Source organism: Scylla paramamosain, chromosome 4 (genome assembly GCF_035594125.1).
Source record: "Scylla paramamosain isolate STU-SP2022 chromosome 4, ASM3559412v1, whole genome shotgun sequence".
NCBI lineage: Eukaryota > Metazoa > Arthropoda > Malacostraca > Decapoda > Portunidae > Scylla > Scylla paramamosain.
Genome location: NC_087154.1, coordinates 34,797,027 through 34,824,526, shown reverse-complemented (window position 1 = coordinate 34,824,526; position 27,500 = coordinate 34,797,027). Strand labels below are relative to the sequence as shown.

The window sequence follows — 27,500 nt, the reverse complement described above, 5'->3', positions numbered from 1 at the left end:
CTAATTTTCTATTTGGACATTTTTTTCTTCCTTTTCTGGTTATTTTCCTTCCACATCAGCGCCTCCCTCAAGTGCCATATTTCCTCATGGCATTACAGTCAGTCCCTCCTCCCGTCGCCCTCTTCACGCCTGCCGCTCTCCCTCATCATCTATTTGTTTATCCTCACCATTCACATATCACTCTCCCCGTCTCTTGCAACAGCCTCACCCTTCATCCCTCACTTCCCCTTCTCCCGTCACTCTATACCTTCACCCCACCCATAAAAATTTTCACCCCTCGACATCCTACACCCTCGATCCTGCCCTGCCAGCCAATATATAGACATTCGCCTCCGTTGCCACGTCTGTTGTACGTTTTTTTGGGGGGCCCCGGTCACTCTCTCTAGGTAGTTGGTCTTATTATTGTTATTGTTATTCTTATTGTTATTATTATTAATATTATTATTATTATTATATTTTTTTCCGTTGAATCTGTCCAGGAAAGCGATTTTTCTTACTTTTATTATTATTATTATATTTCCTCTATTTTTTTTAGTAGTAGTAGTAGTAGTAGAAGTAGTAGTAGTAGTAGTAGTAGTAGTAATAGTTTTCTTTCAAACATTAACTTGTAAAACTACTTTTCCTTTTCAGTTTTTAAAATTATTTGTATCTTTTCATTAATATTTTCCACATATTTTTTCAACATTCGTGTCACTTTACTCTTCCTTTTCACACACACAAAAAAAAAAAAAAAAACGTCCTCTCCTCCCTCACGCTCCCTCACATTCCCTCACACTCAGCCTCACGCTCAGCCTCACCGTAGATATTGCAGGTGAGAGCTCGGCAGCGGAAGTGGGACCGGAAGAGACAGGTGTTACGTCCGGTCGTCAGTAGTGATTTTTTTACATTCCTTCTTTGTCTGCGTGTGTATTTTCTACCGGTGACACAGTTGTAGTGCTATTTATTGGTTTGCTATGCGGAAAGGCACGTTAACTAGTCCGCCCAACAAGACCTCAAACCTGGATATGTACGTGTAGCTGGAACCACTACGTACGCCAAACTCCTCACTAAAGTCACCAATACTGATGTTCGTGAGTAATGTTTAAATCAGTTTGGTCAAATATATAGTCGAGAGAGAGAGAGAGAGAGAGAGAGAGAGAGAGAGAGAGAGAGAGAGAGAGAGAGAGAGAGAGAGAGAGAGAGAGAGAGAGAGAGAGAGAGAGAGAGAGACGTGGAGCTAAATAGTATATTAAAAAGATAATAAGATTCCACATTTGTTTTTTTATTGTGGCTTTAGACGCGCGTCCCCATCCTCCCCCACCCCTACCCCACCACACACACACTGCTGCCCAGATTGGCTGAGTATCGACCTCTCCGCCAGACAAAACATGTGCGACGAGAATAATGTCAACTGTGTGTATTTAAATATCTTATGACACCGGGGCTGGCCGTGGACATGGTCTGGAATGGGGAGGAGGGATAACGGGGAGGGATGAGAAGGAGGAAGGGATGGACGGGGGCTGGGGTGGGGGAAGGTAGGTAAGGTCTTCTGCCGTGTCTAAATTACCTCATATTCCACCTAAACACTCGTCTCCAAAACTCCCCAAATGAGAAAACTTCTGAGCCCGCCACGGATTAAGAATATGGACAAGATGATCCTGGGGTTTGTAGCGACCGCCGTCATGAATTTCAGATCTGATTATAAAACTTGCGTCAGGGTCTCCGCCACCGACAAGCGCCTGGAGAGAGGAAGGATGAGGCAGGAGAAAAAAAAAAAAAAAAAAGAGAAAAAGAAAAAAGGGGACGAAAAAAATTCACTGCAACACGACCTCTCCCTTTTGAAAGATTTACTGACAATGTGACACTGGATGTGGTAAGAATACAAAGGAAAGTTTGTTGATCCACATTTTACGGACATTGTCTACACACAGAATTACACTGGTGGTGGTGCAGGCGGGGGTAACGAAGCAGATCAGTGTGTGTTCTTCTAGTCGCCACCATACAACAACAAAACAGTATTGTACTAGTATGATACATATATTTATACTGTAGAAATTTTCCTCATATACGCTTATAAGGAAAACCGACAAACACTGAAAGGAAAACACAGGAGAGAGAGAGAGAGAGAGAGAGAGAGAGAGAGAGAGAGAGAGAGAGAGAGAGAGAGAGAGAGAGAGAGAGAGAGAGAGAGAGAACCGATACATCAGTGTATGTTCTTTCGCTGTGGAATCAAACAGAAAAAAAAGCAGAACCTGATCTTAACACACACACACACACACACACACACACACACACACACACACACACACACACACACACACACACACACACACACACACACACATACACACACACGGATGCAAACAAGTCATTACTTAGATTATTTCCTTCATTAAGTTTGTAACCGAAGACAGGAGACACACAGTCTTGAACCCTGAAGATGTTGCCATGACCCAAACAGTGAAGAGGCAAAACAAGAAACACATCACACATACACACAGTCAAAATGATTAAGCAAATTAATAAATAGATACAAAAATGAATAAATGAATAATCATACCTACGCACAGACACTATGAATAAATAGATGAATAAACAGATACCGTTAAAAACAGTGAATAAATAAATAAATAGACAGATAAGACAAACGCGAAATGAGGATGTACGTTTAAAGAAAAGAGAATAAACAGAACTCAGTACAAGAGAGAGAGAGAGAGAGAGAGAGAGAGAGAGAGAGAGAGAGAGAGAGAGAGAGAGAGAGAGAGAGAGAGAGAGAGAGAGAGAGAAACAAACACTGATTAATAAATAAAACCCACCGCCACGCACGTAAGATCCACTGAGAAACTAAAGGGTGTGGGTTTCAGAAAATACCTCCCGTAACATGAACCAGGTGAAACCACATCTAATTACCGTCATTTAGGAAACCACAGTACAGTACACCCTCACCTGTGACAAACCAACCTAACCTAACCTAACGTAACCACCTACATGCACACAAAACACAGCTGCGTATAGAAAAGGTACTGATGCACAAAACTTCCTTACTGTTCAAGAGTGGAAGTTCAGGTGATTGAGAAGTAGCAGAAAGAAAAACTACGAAGATGAGCGAGGGGTGGGTACGAAGAGGCACAAATGAGGGAGCGGGAAGAGGAAGAGGAGAAGGAAGAGGAAGAAAAAAAGGAGAGGAAAGCTGTGAGTGGAAGTGAAGTTAATTGCTCCGTGGACGAAAACAGTGAAATTGGATGACGGAAGGGGACGAGGGATGGATGAAAAGAAGGAAGGATAGAGGAGGCAAATAATGATCAGGAAATGAAAGGTGGGGAGAGAGAGAGAGAGAGAGAGAGAGAGAGAGAGAGAGAGAGAGAGAGAGAGAGAGAGAGAGAGAGAGAGAGAGAGAGAGAGAGAGAGAGAGAGAGAGAATTTTTACCTTCTCAAGCCCGTAATTGCCTCTTATTCTTTCAAATTGTTATTGATGGAAAATACAAATTAAATTAACCCATCGCTTCACTGGCGCTGTGTGTGTGTGTGTGTGTGTGTGTGTGTGTGTGTGTGTGTGTGTGTGTGTGTGTGTGTGTGTGTGTGTGTGTGTGTGAGTGCGCGCCCAGTCGCTAAATAGCCCATAAGTGGAGTAAAGCGTGCGTGTACATAATACCTCAGACAGAAGATATTTATACACACCAAGGTGCATCGACCTCTGGTGAAGGACATTCTGGTTTTTGAATGCCAACCAACACATTGTATCATCTAGTGCTTGTTCGTTACCTTTCCTTTCCTTCTCATTTCTCTTCTCTTCCCCATTGTCTTGTTGCTCCCCGTAAGCCATCTGGTTTCCCTTGCCTTCGTCGCCAGCGGACAAGCTGGTCTGGCCGAGATCGAAAAAGGCTCAGTACATTAATGAGGCCACTATACCTCAATTATTTTCATAATAAAGGAAAAAAAAAAGTGTTATGGTTTCTTGTCATTTAAGAAGTGATGTAAAATGCTATATTGATATGCAGAAATGTTGAGGGTATGATGTTGCTGTAAGTGTATAACACACACACAGACACACACACACACACACACACACACACACACACACACACACACACCATAAATAAAGTGGGTAGCAAATTTTCTCTTTTATAGTTTCATAAATCACGATCAGGTAATTCTAAGTAAAACTGTGTATATATATATATATATATATATATATATATATATATATATATATATATATATATATATATATATATATATATATATATATATATATATATATATATATATATATATATATATATATATATATATATATATATATATATATATATATATATATATATATATATATATATATATATATAATTTTTGTGGCACAAAATATATTTTGAAAAGTCCCACCGCTGGCCAAGTACAAAGGGTGCAGTACGCCCCCACACTCACAACTCACGGGGCATAACTCACGTGTGCCGTTAATTGCACACCAACCCTCATTCACTTCACAATTCATCCCACCACTACCACCACTACCACAGCCACCACCGAAGCCACCACCACCACATTCATCACCACTGCTACTACCACCACCACCACTACCATCGCATTCATCATCGCTACCACCGCTGCTACCAGGCCCACTACCTCCCTCACCGGTGCCAGGCCCTCGGCAGCACACTGCAACATACCGCGGGTCCGGCAGGAGCACCACTGTGGAGGCCTGACACTCTCTTCAAACTGGGGATCAAGCACCAATTTTGCCCTCGGCCATAACGGAGGGAGTGAGGGGGAGAGCAAGGGACCTGATTGTGTCCAGAGTAACAACGCGCTCACCCGTTCATTTACTGTTCCCCACTTATTCATTACGTTGTCCTCCACTCTCCTCCTCCTCCTCCTCCTCCTCCTCCTCCTCCTCCTCCTCCTCCTCCTCCTCCTCGCCCTACTTCACTACTACACGAGAGCACAGGAATGAAAAGATGGGTCACGATAACGGGAGAGGCAATTCTTATTTCTATCCAACCAAATATTAATATGATTTATTCTATTTTGTCCTTTGTGGTAAAACATATCCTTCCTTATCGTAGGGCAATTTTTCATTCTCACTGCTCACTGCCTTAGAACGTCATTCTGTCTCTTTCCATCTTACTCTCGTTTTTTTTTTATCTTTTCTCTGTCATTTAAGAGCATTCTGTGTTCAAAGTCTCGCTTCGTCAACAAAGAACAATTACGGGAATGATAAAAGTGAGGATCAAGATTATAATTATAACACTTCGTACTGAATTTCCTGGGGTGTGTTGTGATGATGCCGCAAATTGATGCTTTACAAATTACGAGAGGAATAAACAAGAACCAAGGATTGAGTTTCTCACCAGTGCCTTTTTAACGCATTCTCTTCCGCTCATTGTCCTCCGAGATGCCTTAGAAAAACTAGCTCGGGAAACAACAAAAGAGGAGGAGGAGGAGGAGGAGGAGGAGGAGGAGGAGGAGGAGGAGGAGGAGGAGGAAGAGGAGGAGGAGGAGGAGACAGCCACATGTTTTCCCACACAGAGAAGCGCTTCATCATGACTTCTCGACCGTTTTTTTTATTTTTTAATAATTTTTTGCATCTTCTCGTATGACCCAATTACGCCCACGCCCACGCTCCGGAACGCCCTCACACCACACCCACTCTCAGCCCACACACACACACACACACACACACATTGAGAATCTGGATGATCTTTGTATTACATCATTATTATTATTGTTATTATTATTATTATTATTATTATTATTATTATTGATTTTATTATTATTATTATTACGCTCTAGCGCGTTCGACGATATTAAATTTGCTCTTTTCATTTACACCAGCAGATAACTTTTGACACTTACAGATATCAACGTCCTTTGCTGTAGGGTGTGTACCTGACATGACACTCTCTCTCTCTCTCTCTCTCTCTCTCTCTCTCTCTCTCTCTCTCTCTCTCTCTCTCTCTCTCTCTCTCAGTGCGAACTAATTAAACAGGTTGAATTGGTATTCTTACTTCACATCCGATATCGTGAACGACCCACCACACACACACACACACACACACACACACACACACACACACACACACACACACACACACAAGAGGTCCAAGGTGAGCGAGTGGCTGAGTGACGAGGCTTTTTGTCTTCATTCCAGGTGTATGAAGAATGAACGGCAAAAAATTTCTGTTCACTTGCGACACCAATGTGACGGAGAAAGACTTCACCGGAGATGATTTGCTTCTTAATATTTGATTATGATGACGTCTGAGCGCAGGCCAGAGAATGCAGTCTCTGTATCCGATTATTATATTTTTTTTCATACCTTCCAGAGACTACCAAAGTTAGGCTCATTATAGGCAATACAGTAAGGATGTCCAGAAGCAGGAAAATCTGGAAGCATTAAAAAAAAAAAGTGTGTAACACTTCAGTAAAATAAAACTAATCATTATATGATTTTATGCAGTTATTGATGTAAATGAATTATAGAGCATAATAGTGGACACTATCTTGACACAATCACTAATATGTAAGGTCTTTAAACTATAGGTAGCAATCAGTGTTCGTCAGATCCTTACCCTATCGCGGCCTCTAGGAAGACTTTGATGAAAACAAGTGACTTTCCGTTATTTAGCAGCGGCAGGTGTGTGGCTCCTGCCTGCGAGAGGCTCGGCGGGAATTAGATCGCGGGAAGGAAGGAGAGGGGGTCGGGGATTGGGGTGAGACTTTGAAGGGAGAGGGTGCGGGTCACAAGGGACACGGTGGGGCCGCAACACTCACATGTAAGATTGTCAAAGTGATTGTGGAGTCAACACTACAGAGTTCTGTGCTTCACTTTTTGTAAAACACTACAAAATTTAAAATTACTCAAGCTATGCTGTAAGTTTACCAGCTTTCTCATATATATATATATATATATATATATATATATATATATATATATATATATATATATATATATATATATATATATATATAAATTTACACCTTCTTGGAGAGCACGTAACCTAAATCGCGTGGGTGGCAGCAGGAGGAAGTGGTGCTGCTTCAGGGGTTCCCTGTACTTTACGAGTTCTCTCATTTCACACACACACACACATACACAAGCAGCTGTTAACTCATTACAATGGGAACTCACAGGCGAATAATGTAGCGAAAAGAGGAAACATTCTTTATCAGTAATACTAAATGTGGCGGCGATGGCTTAAGCCTGAGGCCTGCAGGGTGGCGACGCCTCGCCTCGGCGGTGGTGTGAGCTATCTGGTGCCGGGAGTCTGGCGGCCTCTTGATTTATCGCAAAACTGGTGGGCAAGTCCCGCCATCTTAATCTTCAGGTTTGAGCTCGCGAGAGGAATACGAAATGTGGAAACTTAGCGCAATTTGAGGCTGGAGTGTACAATTTATTCTCTCCCTTTATTTTTCTTGGCAACTTGATGTGTGTGACTTCTAACAGCGACTTTTCCCCCTTCGTCTACTGGATTTCTTCTCTCTCCAATCCCACTTATGGGATCTGATTCCCTTCCTTCTCTCTTCCTCTCTTCATCCTTCCTCTTCTTTCCGTCACATTACTAAAGGATCGAGTTACTTCAAAAGAGAGGGGAAAATACATGATATATCCGAAACTGAAGTCGAAGAAAGCCACCGAACGGTCTATTTACTTGTATGGCTTGGTCCTAAGGCATTATTTTTCGTCCCATACATGAAGTTATGACAATTATTGATGAATAAGCTGGAACAACAGTGTTAAAGATATTCTGGAACAACAGTGTTAAAGATATTCTCCAAATGGTTTGCAAGTATGGTAAACTAATGTAACCATACATTAAAGAAAAGTGCGCAGAATTAAATCTTTCTTGGGGTTTTAAAATTGACAATAAGAGCAGTACCTACTACTACAACAACAACAACAACAACAACAACAACTACTATTACTACTACTACTACTACTACTACAACTACATTACCATTACTACTGATGCCCCCTCAGTACCACCACTACCATCACTATAACTATTTCTGTTGCTGCTGCTGGTGCTGCTGTACTGTACTAGACGAGACCTGAGAGCTGTCGTGTCTGAGGTCGCGGTAGTCAGTCGCGTTCACCAAAAACAGAAGAGCAACACGTTGACGTTCTCTACCTCATGTGTGTGTGTGTGTGTGTACCTGCGGCCTCGAGTGACTAACCGGCAACTCGTGTCAACTGGCTGGCTGACTGGCTTGAAGGGGTTGGGGGCGTGTTGGTGGGGAAGGGAGGAGGCAGAGAGCGGAGAGAGGGAGAGACGAGGAAGGGAAGCGGCGAGGAGGGGCAGGAGGGGGAAGGGGAAGGCCATCTCAGATAACATAACGTAGCAACCTCGGCAGGTCACGTGACAACCCGTGGTATCTGTGACGTCTTGATTGTATTATTATTATTATTATTATTATTATTATTATTATTATTATTATTATTATTGTTGTTGTTGTTGTTGTTGTTGTTGTTGTTGTTGTTTGTTTCTGTGTCACCAATTATTTCATCCTGCCTTTTGTTTGGTCTTCTTTATCTCCTGTTGCTTTGATTGTTCTTGCGATGGTGGTGGGCTGGTGGTAATGTCTTGTTGTTGTTGTTGTTGTTGTTGTTTTTGTTGCCATAATTGTTCGTGTTGCTGCAGCTGTTATTGTTGTTGTTGTTGTTGTTGTTGTTGTTGTTGTTACTGTGGTGGTGGTGGTGGTGGTGGTGATTACGGAGCTGGCAAGTGTTCCCGAATAATGATTCAAGAGACGTAGTGTTGCCACACCATGCAACACTTAGGTCCGAACCTCCCTTGGCGGCAACACTGAACATGCAGGAGATTCGTGTGTGTGTGTGTGTGTGTGTGTGTGTGTGTGTGTGTGTGTGTGTGTGTGTGTGTGTGTGTGTTTTCGCTTCCCTCCCTTGTTTGTATTTACAGGTCGCCTTCAGTCTTCCTTGGCTTAATATTTACTCTCTCTCTCTCTCTCTCTCTCTCTCTCTCTCTCTCTCTCTCTCTCTCTCTCTCTCTCTCTCTCTCTCTCTCTCTCTCTCTCTCTCTCTTACCTAACGTTGCCTTCATGTTATCGAAAAATATAAAAATTCTCCAGTGATCGAGATGCGAATTACCATCATTGTTACTCGAATAAAACTTGTTGTGCAATGTTCAGATCTGACGCCCAAAAGTTTATTAATTATTCTTGGCAACCACTTTCATTTTCTCTTCAAGCGTGCGTGTTCTCTCTCTCTCTCTCTCTCTCTCTCTCTCTCTCTCTCTCTCTCTCTCTCTCTCTCTCTCTCTCTCTCGTTCTGCTGATACATTTTTAAGAGTTACTGCGACTGGTTCTACAATAATTCATAATAAAACTATATTTATTTGTCTGTTTATCAATCATTTTTCTTCCACCTCTTCCTTGTCATTCATCTCTTGCTTTACTGCTTGTCACTGCTACTACTGCTACCACCACCACCACCTCCTCCTCCTCCTCCTCCTCTACCCATTCCTCCCACGAGTTTTTATTACTGGGTCTACAATGCGGGTACTGGGAAGAAATTCGTCTCTCTCTTTCTTTTCCTCGTTTCTTATGTTTTCGTCTATCATTCACATTTTGTATACATTTTTTTGCTTTTCTTTTTTTCATTTTTCTATATTTATTTTGTGTTTCTTTTGTTTGAATGTATGTCTTTTTTTTGGCTATGGTTCATGTTATTTCTAATGTCTTTCGATTTTTTTCTTATTTATGTTACGTTATTTATTAATCTATTATTTTTTTTATTTTATCGTTCTCTTCTTCTTTTACAGCCCCTCCCTGTGCCATTTATTTAATGCATTCCTACTCCCTCTCGACCTCCTTTTTCGTCTCTGCTATCTTCCTCCTCTCCCTTTCTCCCTTCTTTTCTATTTTACCCAGATCCTCTCTCTCTCTCTCTCTCTCTCTCTCTCTCTCTCTCTCTCTCTCTCTCTCTCTCTCTCTCTCTCTCTCTCTCTCTCTCATTTCGTATATATACAACTTCGATATATTTTCTCTTTTCTTTCTTGCTTCTTGTTTTCTTCCCGTTTTTGCTTTATTTTCGTATATATTTCAACCATTTTAATTTACTCTTTTAATTACTAGTACTTTACATATCGCTCTGTTCCTCCATACCTCCTTACCTTCTCTCCCTCCATTCCTCCTTTCCCTCCAAGACCTCAGTTGGACTCGCTGGCCAAGGCACAAGGATAAGCCTCGTCTTATCTGCCGACAAGACACTTAAGTGGATGCCTCAGTGCCCTCTTGTGTGTGTGTGTGTGTGTGTGTGTGTGTGTGTGTGTGTGTGTGTGTGTGTGTGTGTGTGTGCGAATACAGAAGGATTTGATACAGCAGTGGAGGGACACATCTGCACATTATCCTATATCGAATTTAAGCAAGATAAATATGATACTATTGTTATACTACTACTACTGCTGCTTCTACTACTACTACTACTACTACTACTACTACTACTACTACTACTACTACTACTACTACTACTACTACTAGTACTATTACTAGCTGAGGAACTGTGAAGATAGGTAGCCATGATTTGACACTTGCTGAAGAAGGAATACGAGGAGAGAAGTGTATAAGGAGAGGAAATAAGAGGTAATGAAGGGGAGGGGGAGGAGGAGGATCAAGAGGGAGACGAACAGGTTGTGAAAGAGGAGGAGGAGGAGGAGCAGGAGGAGGAGGAGGAGGAGATACTAGGAGTGGGTGAAAGCAAGATGGACAGGAAGTAACGAGAAGGAGAGAGATAAAAGATTTTAGAAGAGAGAAGAGAACAATTTCTTTAACACACGAAGTTCCCTCTTGGTAATTGCAAATCTGCCTTGTGGTATGGTAGGCACGTCTCCCAAACCTGTATTACTTCATGTATGCGTACAGGCGATGGAGAGAGGCTTGTGGGAGACACGCTGCGCAAACCCTTACCGTGTATACCAACCCGCGCAGCCTTAGTCTCGCTGCGTCCCTTGAGAGAGAGAGAGAGAGAGAGAGAGAGAGAGAGAGAGAGAGAGAGAGAGAGAGAGAGAGAGAGAGAGAGAGAGAGAGAGAGAGAGCGGGGGGCGACGTACCAGGAAAGGGAGAAAGGGAATTACGATTAACCGCGAGAAAGAAAGTTAAGAGAGGGTTGAGGGGAAGAAGGAAGAGAGAGAGAGACAGGAACGACGTATAGGCTTGAAGTCCTGGTCTCCTCTTCCTCCTTCTCCTCCTTCTCCTCCTCCAGGCAGAGTGTCAACAGAGGAACGTCCGGCAGCTTGGGGACTCAAATTTCATCTCCGCGATCAAGTGATGCTGCGGTTCTCTCTCTCTCTCTCTCTCTCTCTCTCTCTCTCTCTCTCTCTCTCTCTCTCTCTCTCTCTCTCTCTCATTTTTTCCGTGATTTCTCCTTTTTCCCTCTCGCGACGCTCCCCTCCCTGCCCCGTTTGATCCCCTTTCCTCTTTCCCTAAGCACTATTCACGGCCTCCCTTCCATCTCGCTCCCTCATTCTTTCCTCATCCCACTAATTTCCTTTCTATTCACTCGCTCCCACTTCTGCATTTATTCTCTCTTCTCCTCCTCTCCCTCTTCACTTATCCCATTATTTATCCTTGTCTGCCCTATCATAGCTTCTTTTATATCTGAATGTCGGGTATTTTTTTTATATTTTCTGTTTTTTTCTTTGTTTTTTACCGATTTATCTTCGTGTTTCTTTTCTTACGTATCCCTTGCAAGGTTATCTCTTTTTATTATTATTATTATTCACTTTTTCTTTTCTCATCTCTCTCTCTCTCTCTCTCTCTCTCTCTCTCTCTCTCTCTCTCTCTCTCTCTCTCTCTCTCTCTCTCTCTCCCTTTGGAAGTGAGTTTCTCTTGTATGTCTTGTGTGGGTCGCGTCCCTTTATCGATCTTTTTCCCTTTTCATGAGGAAGCTACTCATACTGACCTGTTATTTCGTACTATGCTAACAGATATCAAAGCTCGACTCGACTTTTTATTCTTCTTGGTGGAAATGTCAACTACGTTCGGTGTGCAAAAAATGGTCAAGGTTCTACTGGTACAGGCGGTGGCGTCTCCTCAAACTGTATAGATTTAACTGCGCAGAAATTCGTCCCGTTCCTCCCCTACCGTCCCTCTATCTCCACCTGCTCTTCGTTCCTTGCTGTTCTTTTTTTCTGAGCTGCGTAGAATCCGACCTATTCCTTCCCTTCCGTTCCTCTACCTCCTGGCTAGCTGCCTTACCTTGCGTTTTTTTATTTTTTCTTACCACATCTCCCAGCTCTGCTCTCCTTCCTTCGTTATCCCTGTCTCATTATTATGCCTCTTCTCCCTTCCCTCTTTCTTCCTTCTCTATGTTTCTCCCCACCTACTTCCCTTCGTCAGTCTCTTCCTTCTGAACCTTCATCTCTTCCTCATTCTTCGTTGCCTCTGTTTCTTTGTAGGGCCTCTTCTTTCTCCCTGTTGTTGTTGTTCTTCTTCTTCTTCCATCTTTATCTACATTTCTTGCTTCCTACTTCATTCCTCTCTTCATCTCCTCCTCTTCGCTCCTCTCCCACTCAGTTCTGCCACTCCCTCCCATCCTTAATGCTACTACTGCTACATACTACTGCGACTGCTACCATCTCCGTCCCTACCCTTCCGCTACCAACAACTTCTCTTATCCCCAAACTGCTTTTATCTACCTGCAGCAACCACACCTGTCCACCTTTGTAAAAAAACACTTGCCTCCGTACGCAACACTTGTTTCCTCTTGCCCCTGAAAATAACACCTGCGGCTGGATGCACTCCTGGCTGGGTCTGTTGGGCGGTAGGGGGTGCGGCGGGTCAGGGTGGACGGGGAAGCTGCAGTATTGTTTGCTTCTATGTGTGTGTGTGTGTGTGTGTGTGTGTGTGTGTGTGTGTGTGTGTGTGTGTGTGTGTGTGTGTGTGTGTGTGTGTGTGTGTCGAAGGCATTTTTTTTTATGTTATCTAGGAACACACCAGGTGCTAAACATTCTCTCTCTCTCTCTCTCTCTCTCTCTCTCTCTCTCTCTCTCTCTCTCTACCTGTTTTGCTTCTTAATTTTAGTCTCGGGGAGATACTGGATATTTCGACTTGTCCGTTTGTCCGGCTGAGTTACACCGCTCCCGCCCCCTTCCTTGGACCGGTCTTCACCACCACCACCACCACCTGATTATAAAACGAACCCAAGCTTATCTGTCCACCTCGCTGGTCGCAGGTTCTCCCGAGGCTAGACTTGTGTGCCTGTACTTCTGTATCTTAGTGGGTGAGGGAAGAGAGGGAGGTGGGTAGCATGCAGGTGAAGGAGGGACGTGTTTGGGGGAGTGAAGGATCCGAGGAGGGAAGGAGGAACGGAGGGCAAACTGGCATTCCTGGAGGGAGCTAAGGTGACGGGAGGTGTGGGGGTTTATGATGGTGGTGGTGGTGGTGGTGTTAGAGGGATGAAGTGGCTTTAGTCTGTGTGTGTGTGTGTGTGTGTGTGTGTGTGTGTGTGTGTGTGTGTGTGTGTGTGTGTGTGTGTGTGTGTGTGTGTGTGTGTGTGTGTGTGTGATGCAGTTAGCAGGGTCATGGTAGCTGTAATGGTGGTGATGGTGATGGTGATGGTGATGGTGATGGGAGCATAGTGACATGAAAAAAGCCTCACCGGAAAAGGGGGAAAAAAAAGAGTAATGGAAAGACAGTAACACAAAAAAAAAAAAAAAAAAAAAAACACTAAGTAATGGAAGTTGACAGTAAAAAAACACTAAGTAGTGAAGGTGACAGTAAAATGATGAGTGATAGTGATGAAGACGAAGAGATGATGACTATTACCTAGCTACGATAACATGCGCTCGCAATTAAGTGGCGGCCGCTTGCACGCATTTTCCTTCATAAATTACATCACTTTTTTTATCTGCTGTCAACTTTCCCTCCTCCCTTTTCCCCTTCTCTCCACGCCGCTAAACTTCCTGTAGAGGGAGAGAAGAGAGGAGGAAAGGCAACAAGGAGAGCGAGAGGGGTGAGAGAGGGAAAGGTGGACAGGAAGAGAGGTGCGGAGAATATGAAAGGAGGAGGAGGAGGAGGAGGAGGAGGAGAGAGAGGCGCAAGGGGGCCTGGTTGAGTCATGGATTACAGTCACGCGATTAGCCAACAGATTATTTAATGAGCCAAATTTCGAGCCTTTTAGTCAGCGCGCGGCATTATAGACTCAACCATTAATGCGGCGCGGCTGATAAATAACATACGAAAATCCTGGTTGGTCCTCCGCGTGGCCCATGGGAGAGAGAGAGAGAGAGAGAGAGAGAGAGAGAGAGAGAGAGAGAGAGAGAGAGAGAGAGAGAGAGAGAATTATAACACAAAGCACAACTCTCGGTTCAAATATCTTTTCTCTCAGGTTTTTTGCAAGACTTCATACTCACAATCCCACCGGCACCACGTCGCTGCATTCTGGAACAAATACACGCACACTTAGGTAACACAAACAAGTAAATTATAGATAAACACTACAAATATCTCGTTAATACTCAGTGCTATTCATCTCAAGCTCGTCTTCCTCTTCGATACAGCCAGAGAGAGAGAGAGAGAGAGAGAGAGAGAGAGAGAGAGAGAGAGAGAGAGAGAGAGAGAGAGAGAGAGAGAGAGAGAGAGAGAGAATAATCAATTAGTTAACTTCGTACTAAAAATATCTAGGGTACGGTATGAATCACACTACGTATAAGTATTTACGATGTTGCTTTTGTCGATAATTCTGAAGGAGGGTTAGTGTTGGGTACAGAAGGACTATGAGAGGTCTCAGTGACTGAAGATATACTTGCAGTCCCACCCAAAAGGTGCTTTTGTTCCTATACTTATGTGTGTGCACCATGTCCCACCCACGACTTTGTTCATAGATGTGTAGTGTGTTGGTGGATCGTTTAGTGCTGCCCCTCAGGTTGTCTGTAATAAGTACTGTACATAGCCGTAAAGTTTCATTGTGTGTGGCTGTCCATCAAGCGCTTTACTGTGGGTAGCATGCGTCTCTCACGCAGGTATACATCAAGGTGGGTCGTGTTCCGCCTCTATTTGGTCAGAACAGGTGAATGAATGTCTAGCGAAGGAGAAATTAGGCACGCTGAACTGAGAAGGAATATTGCACGAAAAGGAACATGAGAGGTGTGAAATTAGGGATTGGGGAAGATAACAACTTGATGAAACTGAGTAGGAGGAAAGGGGAAACAGAAGAAAGGGTTAAAATAAATATGATGTGACGTTGAAAAAAAGCATAATAATAATAATAATAATAATAATAATGGTCACGGCAAAATGAAAGGGAGAGGAGGCCGGGGAGTGGGGGGCGGGGGCGGGGCAACCTGGAGGCTGGCAGAGGGGTTTCTTATCGGAGTCGGTCAATCATAAGGTCCAGGTCCATTCCTCTTGATCTCAGGATACCTAAGAAGTCTGCCCGTCTCTCTCTCTCTCTCTCTCTCTCTCTCTCTGTGTGTGTGTGTGTGTGTGTGTGTGTGTGTGTGTGTGTGTGTGTGTGTGTGTGTGTGTGTGTGTGTGTGTGAGCGCGAGCGTTTACTTCCTTCTCTTCCTCTTCTCTTCCCTTTAAAACTAGAGACCACCCTCTCTAACCCTAAAAACCGCCCGTGTGGCCCTTGACGCTGGTCAGTCTGGTCCTCACGATGCCCTCAGGCCCCCAGCGGCTGAGGTATTTTTTAACGAGACTCAACAATCCCCTGGTCGATGCGCCTTCGGCCTTAAATACTGCAACAGAATTCGACTGTGAACCTGAGGCCACAAATAAGTTACTTCAATCATCAGGTTTCCACCAGGATTCGTGTTGAAGTGTCGGTGTTGCTCCTGACGTGTTCAGCTTGTACCTGGTGCGTGTCAAGGATCTGTTGTGTGCCGCAGCGACCCATACAATGTGCTCCCGTACCCATGCTGCACCCACGCTACCTATAAAAGGGAGTCATTGTGGCCACTGGTACTCGTATTCCCGGCATGGCTGTGGCTGGCTGGCTAAGGGGGCCGGCGCGAGAGGCTCCCATTACGCCGCGTAAACAAAACAGGTTCTGGGGAAGACGTCTCCCCACTCCTAATCTGGAGAAGTCGCGCCGAGGGACAGGCTGAGAGGTGCGGGGCTGAGGGTCGGCGGGCCACACAACGTTGCCGGCACTTCAGGAATGAAGGAGACAAACAGATAAACCGATAAACGAATATGTATATATACACGAAGATGAACGACGCAGGATCCTATAAAGTGATAACAAATAGATAGAAGCAAACAGTGAGAACACCACGAGCATTTTGATGAAGCATGTGAAGCAAATGAAAACATGAGAAGAATAAGAATATAAATAAGACGACTGAGACAAAACAAAAGCCTCGCGTGATTTACTTTGTGAGGAAAGAGGCGTGCACAGGGACAGGTTGAGGACACTTAGAGGACAGGTGAGGCATATCCTGAGGAGCGGCACGAGGTAGGTAGGTCAGCTGGACTTGGCAGGGCAGATCAGGTGTGTCGGAGTCGCCTGACACCTAGACGACGACACAACAGAGGAGGCAGAGAGAGGCTGCATAGCGAGACTTTGCTTTCACCTCCGTATTTAGGTCTCGTGTGTGTGTGTGTGTGTGTGTGTGTGTGTGTGTGTGTGTGTGTGTGTGTGTGTGTGTGTGTGTGTGTGTGTGTGTGTGTGTGTGTGTGTGTGTGTGTGAGAGAGAGAGAGAGAGAGAGAGAGAGAGAGAGAGAGAGAGAGAGAGAGAGAGAGAGAGAGAGAGAGAGAGAGAGAGAGAGAGAGAGAGAGAGAGAGACACTTTAACACGGACAAATAAAGCTGAGGAATCTATTATTAGGACAGGAGAAAAGCAATAGGAGGATGAAAGCAGGTGTGTGTGTGTGTGTGTGTGTGTGTGTGTGTGTGTGTGTGTGTGTGTGTGTGTGTGTGTGTGTGTGCAAGGGGAGGGGGAAGTAAGGATGACCCTCACTAAGGGCTAAACTTCCGGCGGCGACAGGAACTACCCAACGGCTTCCCTTTTATAGTCCCCATGAGTAGATTGTCCATCACACACACACACACACACACACACACACACACACACACACACACACACACACACACACACACACACACACACACACACACACACAATTTGATGAGGTATGAGACGTGTGTGTGTGTGTGTGTGTGTGTGTGTGTGTGTGTGTGTGTGTGTGTGTGTGTGTGTGTGTGTGTGTGTGTGTGTGTGTGTGTGTGTGTGTGTGTGTGTGAGAGAGAGAGAGAGAGAGAGAGAGAGAGAGAGAGAGAGAGAGAGAGAGAGAGAGAGAGAGAGAGAGAGAGAGAGAGAGAGAGAGAGAGAGAGAGAGATGGGACTAGGACACATAAGAATTTGCTGTCACACAATCTCTCTCTCTCTCTCTCTCTCTCTCTCTCTCTTAGGACAGCAGTTATGAGCAGACGAAGAGGTGTGCTACTAAGCTAACTGAGCTCAGGTAATGCTTCCGACTGTGACATAATTAAGCAAAACACACAAAAAAGGAAAATGACACTTTGGCCTCAACACACACACACACACACACACACACACACACACACACACACACACACACACACACACACACACACACACACACACACACACACACACACATGAAGCAAAACTTCTTCGCTCCTCATTTATTTTTCCATTCTCTGATTATTTCTTCTCATCTCCACTTTCATCATCGACTTTCTCCTGCTCTTCTTCCATCTTCTCCATCCCGTTCGCCTCCTCCTCCTCCTCCTCCTCCTCCTCCTCCTCCTCCTCCTCCTTCTCCTCCTCCTCCTCGTCTCCGTGCTCCAGGAGGGACCAACCCACATTTACGAATAGTAAGAATGAAGCAATCCTTGCATATCATCGTTGTCCCTTTTCATTCCACGTCATTCTTCAGAGCGTATACAATGGACGGGGGCGTGGCCGTGGCTACAATGGCAGGAAACAACACGCCGCGTTGAAAATGTCTTGGATCCAGAGAGAGAGAGAGAGAGAGAGAGAGAGAGAGAGAGAGAGAGAGAGAGAGAGAGAGAGAGAGAGAGAGGCAGCTCACGTGAATTATTATTTTTTAGTAGATGTTGTCTGCCTCCCTCTCTCTCTCTCTCTCTCTCTCTCTCTCTCTCTCTCTCTCTCTCTCTCTCTCTCTCTCTCTCTTAATGGGGACAAAACACTCATATGAAGGTGCCATCCAATCTAGTAAATGATAAATGATGACCTTATTAGCACAGGGACTCACACACTGACATTTAAGCTTCCTAAACTAAAAGACCTAAATGAATCCAGACAATTTTCGAAAACTAGGCGTCTTAAAAATTTACTTTAAAAGTAAAAAAAAAAAAAAGAAAGGCAGGAACCCAAATGTTGGAACTGTAACAACGGCACTTGTAATAAAAAAAGGAAGAACAGTAGCTACTTCTGCTTATATTACTGTCAACGCCATCACTGCCAGCATCACCACCACTACTACTACTACTACTACTGCTACTACTACTACTACTACTACTACTACTACTACTACTACTACTACTACTACTACTACTACTATCGTCATCGATGATAATAATAATAATAATATTAAAGTGCACGAAAGCTGATCGTTCAAAGAAGGTCAGGTCGTGCCGCGCGTCTCGTCCTCATACACATGTGACAGCCATTAGGGTGCTCTCTGCTGAGGGATTACCGAGAACATAACACTGATAATGAATGGGTTCTTATGCTACTCGTTGCTCTTGAGACAACTCCGATGGTCTCTCTGTAATAAAGTCGTAGGAAGAAGATGGACAAATTAACCTCTACGTGATGTTCATACTTGTCTTCAGTGGGCAGTGTGTACGAAGACCTTGGTGTGTACAAGGCATGAGGAGACGGGTGGAGGTGGGTCGGGATGGGGTCGAGGACTTGTGCAGGGCGGAGGGAGGGTCAGAGGTCGGGGCGCTTTGCGTGTCGATGTCGTCTGATGTAAACAACAGGATCGAAGCTCCGTGTAGTTTGAGCTGGGGACGCGCAATGCCCGAGGCAAGCCAGCCATTATGAACTTGGCGTCGTGTCCTGCTTGTAGCTCGCGATGTTACTTCATCAAGGCATGCAAACATTCACTCCGACTCGGCGTGATGCAGTCCAGCCAAATATTGCGTGAGAGTCTCTACTATCGCGACTCTGAAGAAAAATAATAACATACAAACACGGATGTCGTTATCTTGTTTAGTTCAGTAAATAGTCAACCAACAGGCCAACTTTCCGCGGCTGCAGACCAAAGGAAGTGGAAGCGAAAGGGAAGGAGTAACCTTTCTTCCCTGCCGCGAGAAAAGGACGGGATCCTGCGTCGTCTCCACAGGATGACGAGGGAGGCGCATTAGGGCTCGAAGGGGTACCACGTTCCGTTCCAACTCTGAGAAAACTTATATCTGATGAGTTCTTTACCGTCTCCAGGACGTGGCCGGCCGATTAAAGGCGAGTTTAGCACCATACATACACTTGCAGCACGGAGGGGGAGGAACACCATCTGGCGCCGATCGACTCTTTTCCAACCAACTTGTGACAAACTTTTATTAAATTAGATAATACCATTAAATGTTTTCAGGGAAGAGATTAAATGTTATCAAACCACTACCGCTATCACCACCACATCCACAGCCAATTATAACACCACCACCACTACCACTACCAACAACAACAACAACAACAACGACAACTACTACTACTATTACTACTACTACTACTACTACTACTACTACTACTATTACTACTACTACTACTACCACCACTACTACTATTACTACTACCACTATTACCACCACCACCACCACCACCGCCCCATCCACCATTACTTCTGCTATTAAAGTGTATACACAAAAGAGAGACACACTCTACACAAGAGAACACAATCGGTACAGGAATGTGTAAACAAATTCGAACAGTCAAAACACAAAGCTGTACTTGGAACGGAATGGCGAGGCGATGGAACGACAGTACTTAAGGACACGTGTTGTGCCGCAAGATGGAGGAGGAGGAGGGGGGAAAGGAGGAGGGGAAGGAGGAGGAGGAGGTATTATTTGTAGTAGTAGTAGTAGTAGTAGTAGTGTAGTGGTAGTAGTAGTAGTAGTAGTAGTAGTAGTTATTACAGTACACGCGCCTCCTCCCCTTACCTTAGCTACCTTCAGGCCCTGCTACTTCCTGTTCTCCATTACTCCACACAGCCATCAGCCCCGCTAAACAAAGCGCCAGGCCTGCGCTGGAGGCGCGACGAGCTAAGCGTGGGGATAACAGAACGCACTTTTGAAACGATCATTGTTTTCCTTGGTGATTTTCCTGTTAGCTTTGTCTCCCGAGCCAAGCACCAGTGACGTATGGCGTGCGTGCCTAAGTTCAGCTGACCGGATACGAACTTTTATTTCTTGCAGCACAGTTAAGTCCGTGTTATTGACAAATGAGCGTGGCGCCTAACAAAATAATCGCCGTCTCGAGGAGAATAATGGCGCGTGAAACTGAAGCAGCGTGTATCAGATATAAGGACGAATGACGGCGGTCGCAATGCCTATCATGTCTTGGCGTAGGTAAGTATGGTGTCAACAGAGAACGTCCGTTATCTGTGGGAAACAATGTCGGTGAATGAATATACAGTACACAGATGCATCCAGTGACGTTTGATATAGTTAGTCAATACGAGTACATACAGTTTTCTTAAATCCATACGTAATGGATGATGATGATGATGATGATGATGATGATGATGATGATGATGATGATGGCAATGACGATAGTGATAACGGATCTAATATGAACGTTTTCACTGCCACAGGACACACGTTAGCAAACTCGCAAATTACTGTGACACATTTCTTTTCGTTCAACAATCATATCCCAGTATTACAAATATTTACTAGATATAACAAAACCTATTCTTCTAAACCCCTTTTCTTTCTTGTAGGTGCGTGTAAAGGTTCTGTGTACTGTTTCTGGTGTTGTGTACTGTTGCATGCCGCGGTGAAAGCATTAACACTGCGGCAATGGCAAGGTGAGAAGTCAAAAACGACTGGCCAAATAAATCTATCTTTATATCTAAGCATTCTCGGGGGCACACATAAGAGGATATATCACATGTGCGCCTGAAACGAAAACGTGGTGCAAGTGTTGAGGTGGAATGACTCATACTAAAGTGATCTCACTCCTCTTACCCCCTCTCCTCCTCCTCCTCCTCCTCCTCCTCCTCCTCCCCCTTCTAGCCTCCCTTCCTAAACACCCCACTCCCCAATTCCGCGCCTCTCTCCCCTTACCTGTCACCAGGGTCTCACGTCCACGCTCCTGACACTTCTGCCACACCTTACTCTACTCCTTACACGTAATTGGCACATAAAATAATGTAGTAGTCAAAACTACTTAAAGGGCGGGGAAAAAAGCTCAGAAACTCTATAATGTGTCAGATCAGATTTTTCTCACCCATAAAAACTGAATTACAGTTGCCACACACTTACGGGTAATTGTAGCAGATAAGAAGAAAAAAAAATATATATTTGTGAATATCGGGTAATTGTAGCAGATAATAAGAAAAAATATATATTTGTGAATATCTCTTATTTAGATATAAGTGACAATTGTGCTGGTTTAAGTATTATTATCTCTTCAGAAAATAAACGTTGAATACATTAAAGGAAAAAAAAAACAGCTCAAATTCACTAAATCCGGAAGAATAATGTTGCTGAAAGGAATGGGGATATGTCAAGGCTCGAAGGATACGATGACAGTAACTAAAGACCACGAGAACGGTCCCAGTGAGGCTCGAGTGTTGGTGGTGATATTTGAGGGCGGCGAGAGTAGCGGCGGGTGGCCTTGACGCTATGGGGAGACAACCAACAGGCGCCCCCGGCACTGCTTGGACCATCGACACAACTCACCTGCGCCATCACTAACACCGTAGTGCCCTCTGCATTGCGGGCGAATTTATCTTACTTCACATTACACAGGCTGATAATAAAGCACCGCTTCATGTGTAGTGTTCACGTAGATTGTTTTTTACTCACTAGGATGTGGTAACCTACTGATATTATTACTGTGATATACTTTATCTCTATATAGGTATTTGATTGGCACACATTAATGGCTTATTAATTAATTTCCTCAAGCCTCAAACAACATTTTTTGGTGAGAAGTGCAAATCTGTGTCTCCCATCAAACAATATTGGTTCCTTTGACGAACCACGCGTGCGGCACCAGTTCTGCTGGCCGCCTCAGGGTCAACACCGGCGTGACGCGGAAAGAACCTCATGACAAACTCATTATGGTGACGCCCTTTGATTTCGAGACTCCTTTGTGTGGCAATCAGGTGGCGGCTGGTTAAACAGACGTCATGTTTTCGCTCTAGCTCAGCAATCACTACTACTTCAGCTTTAAACGAAGAATGGGCAAAGACCTTTTCAAACATTGACAAATTTATGAGATGTTTTCGGAAAAGCAATTAGCTGCCAAGCCGATTATTAAAGCTTTATTGTTGCTTTTATTAAAAATTCCATCAACGGAAAGTTAGTGGCTGGTGTACTGTTCTTTTCTTTCACGTCCAGGAATCATGTAAGAAAAAATATTCGGCTATTCTTATTACTTATGGATAGTTTATCAAGGTTATCTCGGAGCAGAACTGGGTACGGTATTCCTTGGGAGGTCTGTGATACTAGCCTTCTGGTAAAAGTCAGTAAACACTAATGTATGTCCTCCTTATCTTATTATCTGAATGTCCCCAAACTGGTTCGAGAGTCTAGCAAGAAAAAAAGTGAAGGGAATGTTTCGTGTCGGGGTGAGAGGCTCTTCCGTGTTGTCACTACCAGACACACCAAGATTTGTTTTTGTTCAATACGTGATTTTTCTTCCCTTCATCTTGCCTTAACTACAAAATATATTTATTCTAATAAAAAAAAAAAAAAAAATTGACTGATAAAAATATAATGCTCACGTTATTCTGTGATTTCTCTCTGTAAGTAACACGCGGCAATCGAGTGAACATCACCAACAAAAATAACAACAAAAACAAAAGCAACAACAAATGGCCGCATGACTGAAATCAGCAAGAAAAGTAACAGATGAGTCGGTGTTGGCGAGGGAGGGATTCACAACTTAATAATAGCCGCTCGAGTACTGAGGATGACAGCCTGCCTTTGGTCACTGTCAGTCTGGGTCACGGCAGGCGACTAGACACTCGGGTGGTGACGCAGGACACCCGACCGGCGGACCACGAGGCTTAAGAGGGCGACACAAATACACCAAAACCGGACTTCATATAATAACACAGTTAGACACTCCTCGTTCATTAACTGTAAGAGGTCCAGTAAATTGGAACGTGTTTGTTTTAAAGCTATGATTAAAATACTTGGATGATGATTAATGTGGAGATTTTAAGTGTATATTATTACTGATATTTTTAGATAAATCCAAGATCATTGGCTGTAACTAATTATTCTTTTGTTTTTCCGTTTCTTTCTAGGTACGGTGTGGATGCTTGATAAACCGTCATGGGAAGACATACATATCTTCAGTCTTACACACACACACACACACACACACACACACACACACACACAGACACACACAAGCTGCCACTGCTCGTGAAGACTGCTGCTAAAGGGCACTGACTCTCGCTTCCAAAAATAATACAGTTTGGTAAGTTAAATAAACGGTTTGGGGTGTGAAGTATGTGTGTGTGTGTGTGTATGTGTGTGTGTGTATGTGTGTGTGTGTGTGTGTGTGTGGGTGTGTGTGTGTGTGTGTGTGTGTGTGTGTGTGTGTGTGTGTGTGTGTTCAGGCGGGTGGGTGTGTTCGTGTGTGCACTCTCGCTAATGAGTCTGCAATGGTAAAAACAAAGCGGAACCATATTTATTCGACGTGCATGCAGTGTTGCACGTGATGCTGTTCTGGGCCAAAATAGACCGCGGAAAATATGTACACTTTTTTTTTTTTTTAGGTAGCACATTTTTTTTCCCTTTTTTTATTACTATTATGTATTTTATCCATATTTGTATGAAACGTACACGTGTAATAAAAAAAAAAAAAAGAAGGAAGGCTTGGAGTACTCAGTCATTTACACACACACACACACACACACACACACACACACACACACAAGAACGAGCCTACAAACTTTACCGTGTTTACTCCAGCGAGGGCGTCTGTCTGGGGGTCGAGCTGGGTCAAGAGGTCCTTGTGGAAGACGGCCGTCGCGAGGAGGTCGAGTGCGAGGCGTCTTTTGGTCCCTAACGCTGATGGGGACGAGAGGGGAGGGCCGGCGGTCAGTGGAAGTCGAGTACACTGAAACACACACACACACACACACACACACACACACACACACACACACACACACACACAGACACAGACACACACTCTCTCTCTCTTTAAATCTATCTATTTATCTACCTATCTATCAATCTACCTCTGTATCTCTTCTGTGACTTCTTTTGAGTTCATACAGATTACAAATATTTGCTTAAGCTTTGCAAATCTTCGGAGTGAAAAATTACTAATGAAGTGAGCACCGCGCATAAGATAATGAGAACAGGTATAAGATGTGGTGTATTGTCTATGGTTTGATGGGTGTTTGTACCGACTTCAGTATGTATTGGTGTACACATATATAGGTAGTAATGAACATATATATAGATGAATGTGTATATCTATGCGGGAATGTTTGTATTCATAGCATATATATATGTAGATGTAAGTAAAATCTTCTCTCTTCCTCTTCTGTTTATTATCTATCGTCGCAGCACGCCATGGGAAATAAGGTAACACCGCAACAACAAAAATAGAAATGACGTCGAGGATACAAAAAAAAAAAAAAGAAAAAGAAAGAAAAATTGCGCACCTTTCTATTTTGCGAGCGAGCTGCCATCCGTTGTCTGAGGTAAAATAATAAAAAAAAAGTAAATCTGAATACATCGAATGCTATTTTATTTTCCCGGAACCGTACATACAAACCTTCCTATTTCTCCGTGTCCTCGCCAAGTTCTCACAGATCCCACGGATTTTGGGAGGAATGGAAACGGCAATTGTACAAACGTTTCACTTTATTCCAACTGTTCCCCTCTCGCTAAAAATACTTGCATGACGGCGGCATTCCGAGGCGATCTGTAACCCTTTGACAATCCACGTATTATCTAAAAGAAAAGATACAGGCTAGTGTTCTTAAACACTTTATTTCCTCATTAAGACTATTTTCAAAGACCACAGAGATGATTAGTCCCGTTCTGATGGATATTATTCACATGGGCAATGCAAAATTCTTGTTAAATTAAAGATTGAATCACGAAAACATCCTTGACAGCTTTAATAACTTTCACTGGAGCCAACAGAGATACAGCGTGACGGCTCAAAGTGAATGTACACAGTGATTGCGTCATAGATAGTAAGTGGACGTGCTCATCTACAAGCAGGCAGATACGGGCTTATCTTTCTTGTACTCGTATCTATAGTACGTCCTTTTTAATTTTCTTGTAGATTTGCTAGGTGTTTATCTACCTGCTTATCTGTGCGTGTTTCAGTATTTGTCAGTTCTTCTCGAATATATTTGGCCGTATCTGTCAAAGCTTTGGTCTCTCTCTCTCTCTCTCTCTCTCTCTCTCTCTCTCTCTCTCTCTCTCTCTCTCTCTCTCTCTCTCTCTCTCTCTCTCTCTCTCTCGATAATGTACATCCTTTCCTATATCTCTACACACACACACACACACACACACACACACACACACACACACACACACACACACACACACAGCTTCTGAATCACCTACGCACACGGCTGGCGCAGGTGGCAAGGAAAAAAAAAGAAAAAAAGAAAAAAAAGAGGCCAATTTAGCTTCACCTCCCGAAAAGCTGGCGACTTCGAATGGGCCATGTATCAAAAGACCATTTTCCTAATTTTCCTCGCAGTTCCTTTTCTTTCTCATTTATTTCTTTTTATGGTAGTTTTTTTTTTTTCTCTCTCTCTCTCTCTTTCTCTTTCTCTCACTCGCTCTCTCCCTGACATTAGTTCGCCGCAATCAGGGAACGATTTGGTGCCGATAATTGTCGAGTTTGCCATTTCGTCATCGGCTTCGACGTTTCGACACGGCCAGCGGAGAAAATCAGTCTTGGGTTTAACAAAATCAGCGAGTAAACTAAATTGATATTTCAGTGCGATCGCGTGGAGCTGATGGACTCTTGGCTTCTATAAAAACAAAACCGAATCTGTTTTTCTTTCTTCCTTCACCCATCTGTCTGTCTGTCCGTCTATCTGTCTGTCTATTCATCTATGCCTCACTTTTCATTGTTACTTTATATATGTATTTCTTTGCTTCTTTGTCTAATCTTCTGTCTGCCTGTCTGTCTGTCTGTATCTATTTATGTATCCATTTCATATATCTATCATGTCAAATTTTTCACCTATTCTCTAGTTTCGTATTGTTACTTTGCCATTCTTTCCGTTCTCACGCTTATCTGTGTGTATACTTGTGTTTCTGTCTTCCTTCTCTCGCGGTGATCTAATGAGGGCGTCACAGTGCAAAAGTCAACATTCCTTGTCCACTGCCACGTTGTCGTCTGCTTCAGGTGGCCGATTTAGCACCCCCCATCACCATCACCACCACACTAATGCTGACTAGTGGTGCGTGTGTGTTGTCGAGAGAGAGAGAGAGAGAGAGAGAGAGAGAGAGAGAGAGAGAGAGAGAGAGAGAGAGAGAGAGAGAGAGAGAGAGAGAGAGAGAGAGCCTAAATGTACAGGTTCCTTCTCATACAAACATTCAAAAGTAAGCTTGTACGCATACACAAACTTTAGCAGGTGAATTATTACAGAGTGAGACAGCAACTCAAAACAGCGAGCGCCACCCGATGTGTCGACGTAAGGTGCCACAGAACACTTAGGAAGGAGCGTATGAGCGTATAATATATCACAGAACGTTTAGCCGGCTTGGGAGTGCGAGGCCTAAGTTATAACAAAAGTCGGGACTGAGTCGGACATGTTTAGGGTACGGCTTTAAAACGCACTAATTGGCCGGCAAATAGCTTCGTCATAATAGCAAATTCATGAGGCTTTTGGCTGGTCGTTGTGGCGGCACGGAAGAAAGAGAGAGAGAGAGAGAGAGAGAGAGAGAGAGAGAGAGAGAGAGGAGAAGAGAGAGAGAGAGAGAGAGAGAGAGCCGGCAGTGCTCAGTTCTCGCTGTTAGTTGTCGTTCATAACTGTTCAATGACGCCTGTAAGTTTCATTTCCTGAGGCGTCACCTGCAGGCTCGAGGCGGCGTTCACTCAGGTATCTTTAACGCGGCCAGTGGAATGTGTGTGTGCGTGTGTGCCGGACTCACCTGGCTGCGTGGCGTCTCTGAGATTCCTCCGCTGTTTTGCGCCGTCAGGATATAAATACGCCTGAGCACTTTGCACCTTTAACCTTAAAAAATAAATAAATAAATAAAAGAAATACCAATACCTTTATCAACGTAATCCTATGTCTCTAACTATTTCATAAACAAACCGACAGACCTTTCATATTTTAGTTTCATAATTTCTGTGTTTTAATTTGATGACAGAAAAGGGAAGCTGACTCAAATGCT

The 27,500-nt window shown here is 43.8% G+C and overlaps 1 long non-coding RNA gene across 2 annotated transcripts in view; it reads right to left on the bottom strand.

Annotated features, from left to right (window-relative positions):
- Positions 1-27,500, bottom strand: part of LOC135100035 (uncharacterized) — a 221,844-nt gene that overhangs the window by 49,770 nt on the left and 144,574 nt on the right. The window contains exon 3 of one of the 2 annotated variants that reach the window (XR_010268489.1): positions 14,349-14,376. This is a non-coding gene — a long non-coding RNA (uncharacterized LOC135100035). Of the gene's footprint in view, positions 1-14,348; positions 14,377-24,023; positions 24,186-27,500 lie in introns of those variants that run through there. The other variant, XR_010268490.1, reaches the window with a different exon arrangement.